The following is a 14,357-nucleotide window of genomic DNA, read 5'->3' on the forward strand; positions in this document are numbered from 1 at the left end:
CAAGCAATGTCAGTCTTTCATTGGCCATTGTTGATCGAAGGTGCGTTTTAATGAGCTTCAGTTCGGAGAAGCTGCGCTCACCACTTGCAACTGTGACGAGCAGAGTGAGCAGAATCTTCAATGATATCCAGATATTTGGGAACATGTTCTTCAGGTTAGCATCATGAATATACTGGAGAACTGGTAGTGGTGTAACTGTCCCTCTTGGTAACATGTAGCGTATATTTTTCAATTCAACATGAAGGTCCTTGCCATTGATGTCAGAAGATTCGCCATGTTTTAGTGTCTGGTGAAGGTTTGTACTATGCTGCAGTAGTGTTTTTTTGTCCATAGGAAGCTTGCTAAGGTTATACAGAAAGCCCAGCATCCTTTCATGATCCTTCATTTGTCCAAACCTTTCTTCAATTGAACCATGGGCTGTGTCAACAAGCACATAAAAAAACTCCTTCTTGAACTTTTCTTCTGGGCTTTGCGTCTGTGTTAGATTATCTCTGCCCTCATAATCAAACTGCCTCTTTCTTTGACAAATACGTCAAAGCAACATCTCTGGAGAATAGCTCAAGAGCAACGTGCTCACCTTGGAAGCAAGACGACTCAGGGCACCACAGGTTCAATCCCTGTGTCCATGCTAAGAAATCTATGGGTATTACACGTGTTATAAATAACCTGTCATATCATATCACATTGTGGAAACCATGCGGGGGACACACCCCTACAAAAAATGGGCAGGTCCCTTCCTCGATATAAGGACCACATTTATAAATATAGCATGGAATGGACACAGAGCACAGAAGGTAAACCGCCTAAGCCATGGCGAAATGGCAGGAGCTTCTCTAAGTATGTGCAGAACCAATACGTACAAACATACAAGAGGTCTACAAGGGGAATAAATTGAGCAAACGAATGGCGATATTTGAGTTGTGGAATGTGTTCGAGGATGACAGAGGGGATTTGGCGCGGCATCAATGGATGCTGAACCAAGAGGACGAAAAGCCCTTGGACCCCTTTCCCACTCCCCCTCATGAACATGAGCACAAAGGGGCAACAGCAGGGGCAAAAGGATTACATCCAGCAAGGGAATTGAGAGCAGTGGCAGGGTACACAAACCCAGTATTTGCACCTCCAGGATACAGCAGAAGCGAAGGGCAAAGCCAGGCTGGACAAACAGCCGCCGGGAAAGAATACACAGGAGGTGAAAAGAGAGAGCGCAGCGAGATTCAAAAGCAGGTAAAGGAGAGCAAGCTGGGAACTAAAGGGAAACAGGAAGGACTAGCGAATATAGCATCAAACGAGTGGGTGGGAGGACAAATATTACTTAGTTTAGACGGGAAGACAGCGGTAGTGGCGGGAGGACCAACCGACAAAGCAATGGGTTATAAAGCCACGGGTAAAGCGAGCGAGTGGCCAGAGATAATGGAAGAGGTAGACAGATGAGAGAAGGAGCAAAAGGAAGAACGTGAGAGGGTGCGAAGAGAAAAACAGAAGGCAGAAGAGTGAGAACGCAAACAATGAGAGATACGAAGGCAGCAAGACCTTGAGGAAATGGTAAGGAAAAAAAAAATGAAGAAAGGGTAAGGCAAGTACAGATAAAGAAGGAGAAGTGAAAGTCAGAAATAGAACGGTTTGTAAGAGCGCAACAATGCAAGGAGGAGGAAGAGCACTCTGTGAGAGAAGTGAGAGTAAAATTGGGTTTAGCACGTTTTGATGATAACATAGGAAGGGAAGAGCAAGTAGATGGAGAGCGAAACAGGAGGTGTGATAGGGTAGCCGCGATGCCAAGCAAAATCAATACCGGGTGCTCCATGAGGGTGGACTGCGGAAGCATGATTGACATGAAGGAAGGACACGGGCGAGGCACAGTGTTAAGAAAATGAAGCTCCCAAGACAATATTGGCAGTGATGGCAGAGACACCCGGTCAGACAATGACTTCGGAGGAAGTAAGGACTAGTAACTAGGTTGGCCTGCATGAATGAGTTTAGGCAAGGGCATGGACCAAGCCATGATAGGGGGATTAGGCAAGGATGAGAGTGGATTGTGGGGTGACAAAGATGAAAGGTTACATTGTTCTAGAGCTGTATTGTGCAGCATTGACAGTGCTACCTCATATAGGCAGAGACCAAGAGACCAGCGCACAGGAGGGGAGAATTAGCAAGGGCGTTCACTGCCACCAAAGACACTGGATGACTGGAGGGGGAGACCCGACTGACACAGACCCCCTTACTGGAGAAGGGAAGGGCCGACCTCAGTACATGCCATGGCAACAGATAGACAAAGACAACTTGAGGTGTAAGCTACCCTTGTTGACTACGGGGAAATGGATATACGAGATGGAAAGACTAACAGAAGGTCAGACATTAGCGGTGGGGGACATAAAGTTTTTACTCTCTGCGATACTCTAGGAGATTGCCGATGATGTATGGAAATGGGCAAGCTACCCAGGAGTAACCGCCCAGAACACAGCGCACAATGGTTCATCATTCAACAATTGGCGAGCAGCTATATGGAAAGCTCTATGGGTGCAGTACCCAGACACCTCAGACATTAGCGTGATCATAGCATGCAAAATGGGAGAAGATGAAGACCTCTTACACTATATTCAGGCTATTCAAGAGATATGGAGACTTGAAACGCGAGAACCATGGGACAAAACAGTAGGATCCTTTTACCATATACTATGTCAAGGGTTGCCAGAGTAGGTGCAAAATCAACTTCAAGAAGTTAGTGGTGATGGAGACAAAACGTGGTCAGAAATTAAACTTACTATAGTACACTATTGTAGTTTAATGCAAGACAATGTGATAAAGAAGCACGAGGAAAGAACACAGGATGAGGCTGAGTTAGTTCAGAAGAAGTTCAGAAGAAGTTGTCAAAATATGCCATGGATGCTGGACTATTGTAATGGCTTACTTGCTGGGGCTCCTGCCAAACAAGTCCAGTGGCTACAAAAAGCACAATACCCAGCAGTCAGATTAGTGTTTGGGGTATCAAAATGTACCCTGATTTCTGGTATCCGCCACTCTCTCCACTGGTTAACAGTAGAGACTGTATAAAGTTTAAGATTGGATGTCTTGTATTCAAGTGTTTAAATGGTTTAGCACCAGGATATTTCAGGGACATGCTGATACAATATGAACTAGGTCCTTAAAATGTCATTATACCCTCAAAAGGACAGCCCATAGACAGACCTGATGTGTTCCATCCTATCGATTACACCCAACCCAGCAGAGAAACCACCTATAGGGGTGGCAATAGGTGACAAGACTTTCTCCTTTCTTGTAGACACAGGGGCAACTAGATCCTGCATCCGGGAGCAGAGATATAGGGGGTCATTCCGACCCTGGCGGTAGGGGGTTAACGGCACTGGTAAGGATGCCAATGCCATTAACCCCCTACCACCACATTCCGAGGTCCCTTAGCGGGTCCCACCAGGAACGGCTGGTCTGACCAGCCGTCCTTAGCGGGACCCGTTAAGGGACCATGGAGCTAATAACGGGGCCACAATTTGCGGGCCCATTATTAGCTCCTTCCCCATGCCAATTGAGCCCTATGGGGGCCCAAATGGGAATGGGGAATGGTTTTATGAATGGGGATTTCCTGGGTCTTACAAGGTTGGAATGACCCGGTAAGTCCCCATTCAGAGACACCGGACCCGGACCCGGGTTTGGAGGCACCCATGGTGCTAGTAGCACCATGGCTACCTCCAAACTCGGAATGACCCCCATATAATGTCAGATGATGCCATGAATGCGAAGGGATTTTCTGGGGCAGCGGAATTGGTTCCTTTTACAGACAATCTTACACTTTCTATAGAGGAGCATGATTTAGCTCTACCTTTATTGTATTCCCAACAGACACCAGTAACATAATGGTAAGAGAATTCATGAGTAAACTCAACATGACCATCTGATTCACAGAAAGGGGATAGTGTGTTCCATACCTGGGATTGACCTTCTAAACGTGAGGTTTTTTATTCAAGCTTATTATGGACATATGGTACAGAAGGGGGCAGCAGCAGATGAAGATCTACTTCAGTATAGAGCTGAAGTAATAAAACCATGGCTTCCAGAAATACAGGTAAAACTGTGGCGCATTCCAAATGAGTTCATTTTCAGACCAGAATTGCCATTAGATGAAAAAGAGGGGACGGTAATACCACTAGAGCTAGAGGCAGTAATAGTGGGAGACAACTTCAACCACAATTCAGGGGTCTTTCCTGATAAGGAATATGCATACTGTCCTGAATAAACACATTGCCATGACCGGCAGGGTTTTCGGTTTAGGTAGATTTGACCGTATGCAAATCGTTTGCGGCAATTTGGCCAAAAAACAATTGCACACCTTTAATTTTAAGGAACCGGGGGACATCCATGCACCCCCAAAATTGCTAAATAACAACCCTAGATAGCAGGGGAAAGACCCGCAACCCGCGCTCTCCAGGATTGCTATTTAGCAGTACATGTGGTCAAATTGGCCCAAAGGTCAAATCACCCATGTCAAATTCAACCAAATTTGTAGTTTTATTCTGTCAAATAGGCTGTTAGGTTCAATACTCTAAAAAAAATACATTTTAGCGTGCTGTCACATTATAGAAACAAGACCTGGTCAAATGTATAAATGTCGCTTGCAGCAATCTAACACCAGCTATTGCCTTGCTGCAAGGGAAGCCAGCTGCCATTAAAATTATTAAAGAGGGGCTTTGTCTGGCAATTATCAAAAAGGCACTTAGTGCTTCTTTGATAATTGCATCTCCTTTGCGGCCATGCTGTACTTCAGAAATTGCTAAAAAATGACCACATTGAAATCAGTGCTAAAAAACACAGTTGATCAGCGCTATGTACAATTTCTCTGATAATCTGGCACCTGCTGTCCCATCAGACCCCTGTTTTCTTCTTTGATCCCGAAGGCCAGCCAAGGCACTTTGCCCCTTTGGAGTAGTGGGAACAACTACTCTCAGCGCCTCCTGCTTGACCACCGAACAAGCCCCTCCGGAAGTTTTCTTGTGCCATCCAGTGTACTGTCCAGCTCTACCTCAGGGTATCCCGCTGAACCGCAAGAAAGGTGAGTGGGTCAGCGGGGCTAGGAGCATGTCATCCACAAAAACCATAATCTTGTGTTCTCACCCACCAAAGGGTATCCCTCTGATATTGCCCACCTCCCTCAGTTGGAACAAAATGGGCTACAGAAATATAGCAAAGAGAAGAGGGGATAGGGGGCACTGCGTTTCTTTTCTCTCTGAAGCAGGATGCTTTTGGATTTTCATGTATGTATTTGGCTTGCACCATTTTTAAGAAACCCTCTCTAAACCTCGTCTTTCCCAGGGATGGCAAAGACGAAGGACCATTTTGCATGATCCAATGCCTTTACTGCATCTAGGAAGAGCAGAAACACCAGTGTATTGGTTTTACATGACTATTCAATAGGATGGCCATCTCTCTGGATGTAATTGAAAGTTTGCTGTCCACACACAAAGCCAGATTGATCCTCTGCTACTGTAGGAGACCATTTAGTCTGTTGGCTAGGATTTTAGTGTACGTTTTTGCATCAATGTTTATCAATGCGATGGTTTAGTTGGAAGCTGGTGTTAGGGAGAATTCTCCAGAATGGCTAATTTCCCTTACCTACTGACACACTCAGAAGCTTTGCTGGATTTCTAGGATTTATTTTTCTCACCTGGTAAGAGTTGAGTCTTTTTTCCCACTCTTACATGTGTTTTGCTATGCGTGTTTAACCTTTTTGTGTTCACAGACTGGTGCCTCACCTGCTCCATAGGCATCATCTTTTTACTGTGTGTTACACAGCACCTTTAGTGCAGTGACACAGGGTTGTCTTTTTCAGACTTCCCACTTTAAACTCCATTTTCTGGGACTGACTACTGTCTCCCAGAACATGAAAAGCTGCCATTGACTTTATTAGTCTTTTTAAATTCACAGACCCAGTACAAACTATCTTACATATAGTTCTGGAAAGGGTTAATAGTTATCCCTTTTTGTGTGTTTCTCATGGAACATTATTTTGTTCCCCTTTCTTTAAGATTTGGCTGGTGGCAATGGTATCTACCCTATTTTTGCTACTGCGGTCTATTTTAATAGCCTTGGTACTGTTTTAGGGTAAGTTAGTAGCCTCGAACTTAAACCCGCTGGACCCCATTTACTTTTATTTGGTTCCGGCTGAGTTTATTCGCCATTTCTTTTTGAAAAGGTCTTTCTTGTGTTTTACTCTGCACGCCAAAACAGTTTTGGTTCCTTTGTTCTGCCAGAAGCCCTCCTTAGGCACCTGAATGACTGAGGGGGACAGGATGTGAGGGAAGGGTTTGAGACTCCCTGCACAGGGTCTCCTTGGAGACCCATGTCGCACTCTGTATGATTGGCTTTGGTGACTGTACCGCCGGGACAGCCACCCTGCTGTGTGATTGACAGCCAGGCTGGGTGAATGGGGGAAAACTTCATGAAAAGTTCTCCAGGACTGAGAGGGGAGAGTCACCACAGGATCGAGAGAACCGAAGAGAAGCTGACAGAAGAGGACCTCTACCACGACTGAACCTTCCGGTGAAGCCCTACTGCAGATCAGAATCTCCAAACTTCAACAACAAGGAAGATCTGCAAGGAATCTTCTCCCCTTGAGCTGGTGGGACCAACCAGTTTGCCAAACTGCAAGCCAAGCATCCCTCCTCTGGTCGAATTTGCTTTGCACAGCTACAGTGAACCGGATAGCCAGGAGAACCGGACCCTGCTCGGGTTTTAAGGGGCGCACCTTTTATTTGTTGCTTTGCTCTGCTGCTGGTTTCTTCTCTGGGCAGTGCAGGACCCTCCAATCTTCTTACTTCGAGTCAGTCCGACAGTCGCTTCAGGAACTTCTCCCTCAGCTACAGCCTTCTTCTCCATTTAAGGTACTGTTCAAACCCGGTTTTTCATTCCGTCTGACTGCGGTGACAGTGTTTGAAATCTTTCGCCAATCCAAGGGCTTGTCCTTTTCTATTCTTTGAAGTAACTTTTCACCCTACCAACTTCGTTCTGAACTCTTGGCAAAGACTTAACCGCAAACTACTCTGAACTGAGTGATCCTCTGCAAAGATTTTGGTCCATTGACTGTGGCCCAGGTCTCTTGATTTGATTTCCTCACCGTAGTTGCCTTTTCTAGATTGCCCGGCTTACTTACTTGTTGGTGCTGCTCAACTTTTCTCTAACCTTGTCTTTCCCTCCCTTTTCAATTTCTGGAGTGCCATTTTGCTCACACTTCATTTTGAGCTTAACTTGTCCAGAATCTATTGAGTGGTGTGTAGTATATTAAGAGTGTGATTTTTCTACTGCTTTACTTTAGTGAATTGTTTTACAACTGATGTATAAATAAATGTATATTCTTTTACTCAGAAACCTTGAGTCAGTGTTTGTTTGAACCATAGTAATTGCTGTCCTTTGTGTAACTATTGATACTGCTCACTTTACTCTTGAGATAAGTCTGGCTGCTCAGCCATTGCTACTACTTTACTGTGTAGTAGAGGCTTGTACCAAAGGTGAATTTGTACTGCCAATTGCAGTCTTAATTATGTGTGGTGTTCCCAAAGGGTACTGCATATGATTCTGCCTAACAGCTGGAAGTTTTAGTTGGAAGCTTTTGTGGTTTGGGAATTATAATAATGTTGTCTTCCTTCATTGATGGGGTAATTCTTTCTTATGAAGGAAATTAATTGTAGAGACAGGTTCATATGAGGGCCTGGGGATTTATTAATCAGTAACTTCCAAATCACAGTAAGTTTTTCCTTGTCTTCTAATGTTATTTGCAGGAGAGAGAGTGAACTTAGATACTCTATTTGGGATACACTCATGGGCGAGCCTGAGGCGTACAGTGCTGTATAGTATTCAGCATATCAAGCTGTGAGTGCCTACTGTTTGAGTGATCCTTGTCCCCAGGTCATCTACCAACTCCTTAATCATTCGAGACATTTTCTGTTTACTCAGGGTTCTGGCTAACAGTCTATCAGTTTTGTTCCCTGTGATATCATAAAGTAGTCTCAACCTACTGTCTCCGCCTTCTCTGCCTTCTTGGTCCATAAAAGCTCTGTAAAAGCTCTGGTTGCCCTGCTGTCATGCTATAAGAAATGAGGTTCACTTTAGAGGGGTGTTCCTAGTTGGCCTTACCACTATCTCTCAGCTCCTTTTCAAGGGTCTGTTCCAATCCCCCTCATTGCTTCTCCCTTTGAGACTTTCGCGAGATTAATTCTCCACTAACGATTGCTTGAAAAGCATCCCATGCGGTTCCCTGTGAAGTGAGAGCAGGGGGATGTCCTCCAATTAGATTGACATTTTGCTGTTTATTTCCTCAGTCAAAATTGGGGCTTTGAAGTGTTCCCCAGGAAGCTCCACCTCCACATTCTGTTATTCCTATGTGGGAGACGAATCCTAGCACTACCCAGGAATAATCTGAAATATTGATGGTCCCTATGTTGGTTTCTGCAACTCTTCTGATTAGGATGAGGGCCATCAAAATATAATCTATTCTGGAGAACATATGGTTCACTCTAAAGAAAAAGGCATATTCTCATTCCTTTCCATGTAATATTCGCCAGGTGTCGAGATGCATCCTGTCCATTGCCTGGATCAGTCATTTCGATCCAATCCCATTGACTCTCACTCTGTTCACACTCTGTTCACACTCCTGTCCAGGATCACGGACCAGGCCAGGTAAAAGTCTCCCCAGATAATTATTTCCCCCTCTGAAAAGTCTCTCAGCTCTCTATGGACCTGTAGCACAAATCTGTCTTGTCCCGTATTTGGCATGTATAGGGAAGCAATAGTGATTTGTAATTTGCCCAGTTTCTCACAGATAAATAGGAAGCCCCCCTTCTTCTTTCACTTCCAGTGCTGTGAACTCCACATTGTCCCTGGGGGCTTTAAGTACACCACTAGTTTTATTAGGTGTGTTGGTGTGGAATGTGATGCAGTAGTGTCTATTCCTCACCTTTTGCAAATGTTTGTTTGTTTTAAGGCTATTAGATGAGGTTTACAATTTTGAAGATGTTGGGCCTCATTTTGACCTTGCCAGGATACCGGCAAAAGCTATTACCATTTCCAGCACACAGTCCGGCGGCATTGCTGTCGGATTACGAGTTACGGAGTGATGGTGTAAATCCCCATTCATGGAGTCCCATAAGACCCCATGGGGGGATTTGCCATCATTACAGGGGCCGACAATACCAATGCTGGTATTGATGACATTCTTTGCTGGTAGGGCACCTGTCTGCTTGTAATGACCATTTTTTTTTGCTTGTATGGCACATGCTTTACCTGCAGCTTCTAGCTGGAGGTAACTCAGGTGCCCCACCAGCAAATCTGTAGTCAGACGGTCCTGTAAAGTGCCAATATTTGTGTATACGGACACTTTAATACCAGGCCGGCTGACTCAGAATGAAGCCCATTGTTCCACCTTCTTTGTTTTGACTTGGGAATTAAGCCCCCAGATATTTTGAGTTAAGACATAGAATTGTAACTAACAACCATTGTGATTCTTTGCAAGACATGTCTATCCTGGGTTCCCCATCCAGACTGTTCCCCCATGCCTAACTACTTCCTTGGACTGTACAGTATTGCTATTCAGTTTTAACATTGGCAACAGCCTCACTGAGTTCCTTCCCCTCACTTCCCACTCCCAAAATGTTCCCAAAACACTACAAACAGGAAAACTGTAAACAGCTGAGTTATGGTCCACCACTGGAGGTCCCTGAGCCCATAACACTCAGGTATCCAGCAAATGACTCAGATACAACCACAACTCAGTAAGCAACCTATGGCTCACTGCTGAATTCAAGATAGTGGGGACAGATCCATAACACCTCACCCCCCCCTACGTGAATTATTTGTATTAATGCAATCCTTTATCCTATGTTCAGTCAAAGAATTAGGTGACTCTCCCTAATTATGATAAGAGCCAGTGCCCCCCATCAGGCCCCATCGTAGAATGTGAGGCCTGAATCCAGGTACCGACTTAACTCAGGTGTGGTCCAATCTTGTTGGGAGACCCTGTGATTATCCTCTCTGTTTGCCCTTCAGTTTTTGTGACCACTCCTAGGGGAACATATTGTGAGTCTTTGGTGTGTGTGTTAGGTATTATCGTCCAGATCGTCCTCTTCCAAGTGCAGCAGTGTAAAGGCTTCTTTTAATTTGGTAATGCGGTGCTCAGATCCCTCTAACTGGAACAGCAAACCAAAGGAAAAAGTACAACAGTATCAGATTTTTCTTCTAGTCAGTTTTCTTGTTACAAGCCCCAGTTCCGTGTGTTTTTGAAGAGTGACTAAGGCCAAGTCCTGCTACACTTGGATAGCCAATCCCATTGCTAAAATTGTGCCTTTCTTTCTGGCAGTTGCTAGAATAGATTCATTTTGCGTATAGGAGGTGAGGGCCACCAGGACATGTCTAGATCTAGGGTTAGGACCACCTCTAGGTGGCCCTGTGCATGTACTCTGTATATCCGAATAGCTTCTACTGGGATAGATTTCAATAGATCACTGAACATAGTTTGGATGCACCCTTGAGGTCCTTCTCACCCAACTCCTCTGACAGGTTTTGTATCCTAATGTTGGAACATCTAGGAGAGTTTTACAGGTCATCACACTGCAGTTCTAAATTAGTAGCCTACCTACGTAGGTGTTCTAACAAACCAATATTGAAACAGACTTCTTCTGTGACATCTTGGATGGACCTTTTGTTGGTGTCAGTCCTTTGTCCAAGTTGTATACATTCACCTATACAATCTTTTATGGATTGCTGGAGATCTTCGTTCTAAGTCTGGAACTTTTCCTCTGTGAAAATACTTCATAAAGGAGTCCTGGAAAGATGTGAGTGACTCAATTTTGTCGGAGATTCAGTGCCAGCATTCCTCAAAGAGCTCTGTGTAGCTTTAAAAAAAAAAGCTCTCATGCCAATAGCCTCCTGGCTCTAACATGGTTTAAGACTCCCGTTGTCCTGCGGGGTCTGCAGCATCCTTGTTCTTTGGCTTAGGTTTCTGGGCGGTCTTGATGGCATATTCCGGCATAAGGGCCTCTCCAACCCCCGTCTTCAGAAACAATGCCACTCAAAATGCTCCTGAGTAGACCAGAGCCCCAACTATGCTCCATTGTTTCCCCTGTGCATCAGAAACAGGGAAAGGCCCAGCCAGCAGCCTCTGTTCCACAGGTGGCCCCCTGACATCAGCACCTTGGTTCCCCCCTGGGGGGCTCCCTCCTACTGTTGTGAGTCTGGGCTTCACTACCAATCGGGAGGCCTCTGCCAAGAGTCGGAAGTGGATGGAGTGGGCCAGGCAGTCTCTGATGGCAGCTTATGAGGGTATCTCAGTATCTCACACATACAAAATGATCTGCAGCCTCCTCCTGTGTCAGCTGACCTTCCAGATGAAACCCTGCCACCTATTTCATCCAATGTAATGTTAATGCTGGGGTTTGCCTTTTTGAATTTCCCACTTGGTCATTCTCACTGATGTGGTCACATACTGTGGAATCATTCTTCAGCAACCAGTACATTATGAACCAGTGCAACTGCAATTACCTGAAGTCAGGCCCAGGCATATCCAGTTCATTCTAGAGTTGCTGAGGTTGGCACACCTAAACAACTTCAAGAAAACCCTTGCCAGCCCAAGTCTGATATTACACAAAGCAGCAGACAAGTCAAGGAACCTGACCACAATACTTGAAAGCACTCCGTGCTGGTCAGGTGGAAGGAGCACCATCATTGAAAGCTGTAGCTTGTCGGAAATCACCTCAGTTCTGAGAACAGCCATGCAACTAGCAACACACACTGTCTCTGAAACAGGGGCAGATCTCCACTCCTTCTTGCCAAGACTGGATACTTGAATTCCACCTTTGTTAACATCATTGCATCAGGAGTCATTTGTCACGCATCATCTTTCTCCTCAGAGGCAGAAATCAACCCTGCACTCATCATTAGTGAACAGATTCACTTGGAACCAAAGAGGCAAGTCAGTTAAAAGCCAGGTAATAGCTTCTCCAGAAACCTTTGAACATCGGTCACAAAAGCATTTTTCAAATAAACTGAGTTTGACAAGAACCTGGCCTTGGTTTTCTGAACAGGTGGCATGAGTAGCACCAGCACGACTTTTAATTTGCTCTTCCGCCAGCTTCATTGTGTTCCTCCTGCAGTCCACAACATTAGATGACAATTCACTAAACCCTAATTATGGGACGTAACTGCTGCAAAGACACTAGTGTACACATTGGTACACAACCAATGTTTGGAGATATCAGACGTCATAGGGCCTTCATATTATCAAAATAAGGGAATGCTAGGTAAGGAACTATAACAGTCATCCTCATCAGTTTGTTCCTACCAAATGGGAATATAATAATAGCTACCGCTCTACAATCTACAAAGTAGAATTTTCGTGAAACTAGGACTGACATTGTAGCTATAACTACTACATCATTAAACAATAACTTTCCTTGGCTGATTTTCTGTTTACTCATTATGATTTTTTTGCCACCAACTTAAATCCAGGTATATTTTTTCCTTTTTCTCTTGAATGTTTCTGCATTGCAAACATTCCTGCATGGATTCTAAACTTGAGACATGCCTGCATAGTGTCCTGAATAGCTGATAGGAGACCTCCACATATTTTGTAATACTACATGACAGATTCTGTCTTTTCTTCACACATATAAAACAGCTTATGCCTTTCCTTCATATGTTTCACCATTCATGATGGGGTGGTGATAAAATGAATGTCTGAACACTTTGTACATTTCTTAGTATGAGGAATTGCGAACTGGCAAGGGTGTAGAAGCCCTGGATGTTTATTAATTAATTCGAAGATGCATGTAATTCCTTCTGTACGAAAGGGAAATCTGCTGATCAGATTCCCGTTTCATAAGCTCCATGCCAAAGAGATAGTATACACCTGTGTCCTGATGCAGGTTCACATGCCACAAGTTCCCATTTGACAGTTGCAGTGGTAGCCATGCCTCTACATTAAATACATGCATCCCTGTACCGAAACCCTGTACATGAGTGTACTGTCCTGGTGGCAGATACAACTTTAAATATAAGCCATACTCGAGTATTGCTCATAATTATTGCAGCCACGGCAATTTGATATCAAACATGTGTCAGCCCTGTGAGCCCAATACAGCTGTGATTATGTGAATTCTCCCCAGACAGTCTGTCCTTGCTACTGGTAGCATAACGGTAGCCTTGGTGAATGCCTTTTTATGTTCCTTTAACAGGGCTGGGAGCATTCTACCCAGAGAGACAGCCACTCTACATGAAGTTGTTCCGGGTACAGTACTAAAAGGTTCACAACAGACATAGCATCACACCAGGGTACTGCATATCTAAATACCTTTGATTCTATTTAGAAGCAAAGGAGGTAGTTTAGTGTAGAGAGAGGGATCCCATTACAGCTGGAGGAAGGTTCCACAATCTTGTTTCTCTCTGCCTCCAACCTTCCCGTCCCCTACATTTCCCATAGCACAAATCATTGTGGGTGTGATGTCAGAGGGCAGAGTCCACTTGTTGCAAAAAACAGGGATTGGATCCCTAAAGCAGGCTAGCTTTAGTACAATAACATGTGAACTTTGAACTTTAAAAGAAGTGTTCTCCAACACTTTCTTTGATTCACTTTTGGACACATCTTTAAGGAAGAATTAATTGGACCTCTGTTGAGAGATTTGAGCTTTCCAAAGTCCCCCACCAGTCAGGTGAACAATGAGTGTCTAAGGAAGAAGGGAGCTGTATCCCATAACCATCCCCAGGCATCAGTGTGGGTGAACAGCTGTTGGGACAAGACCTAACTCTATGCCGGCTAAAAAGGTACCCATGAACTCATTGAGTTAAAGGACCCCTTGCAGTTGTTTATTTTCAGAATCTCCCATGCTTGGAAGCCTGATAACAAGGGCCAATGTGCTCCTCAAATTCCTGGTTTCGGACTTACAGCACCTTGAGAGGCAATACAGCCAGAACCTAGTTTTCACCACATCAAACTGGTCGAACTGCTTTGGAACCGGGTTCACTGCAACTCAAACCACAGGACCTGACAAAGCTGCCTTTGTCACTCAACCAAACTGTTCAAACCAGTGTGTCTGCTTCTAGAACCAGCTGGCTGCTGCACCATGCCCCGCAGAGCCTGTCTCTAGCTTGGCTCAAATCAACTGCTTATCGCCAGACCGTGACTTGAACCACTGGAGTGTCACTCGCTCACTCGAAGCATCAGTTACACAAACGTTACACAAATATCTTGACCTGCCACTTTGTCAAGCCGCACACTGGAGCATCAGGATCAAATCTTCAAATCATTGCTGAACCTTGACTCGAGCAATAGGAGTTTCACTTACCGACCCTACCCAGAGGTTACAACC

Source organism: Ambystoma mexicanum, chromosome 11, assembly GCF_040938575.1.
Source record: "Ambystoma mexicanum isolate Mex_15411 chromosome 11, UKY_AmexF1_1, whole genome shotgun sequence".
NCBI lineage: Eukaryota > Metazoa > Chordata > Amphibia > Caudata > Ambystomatidae > Ambystoma > Ambystoma mexicanum.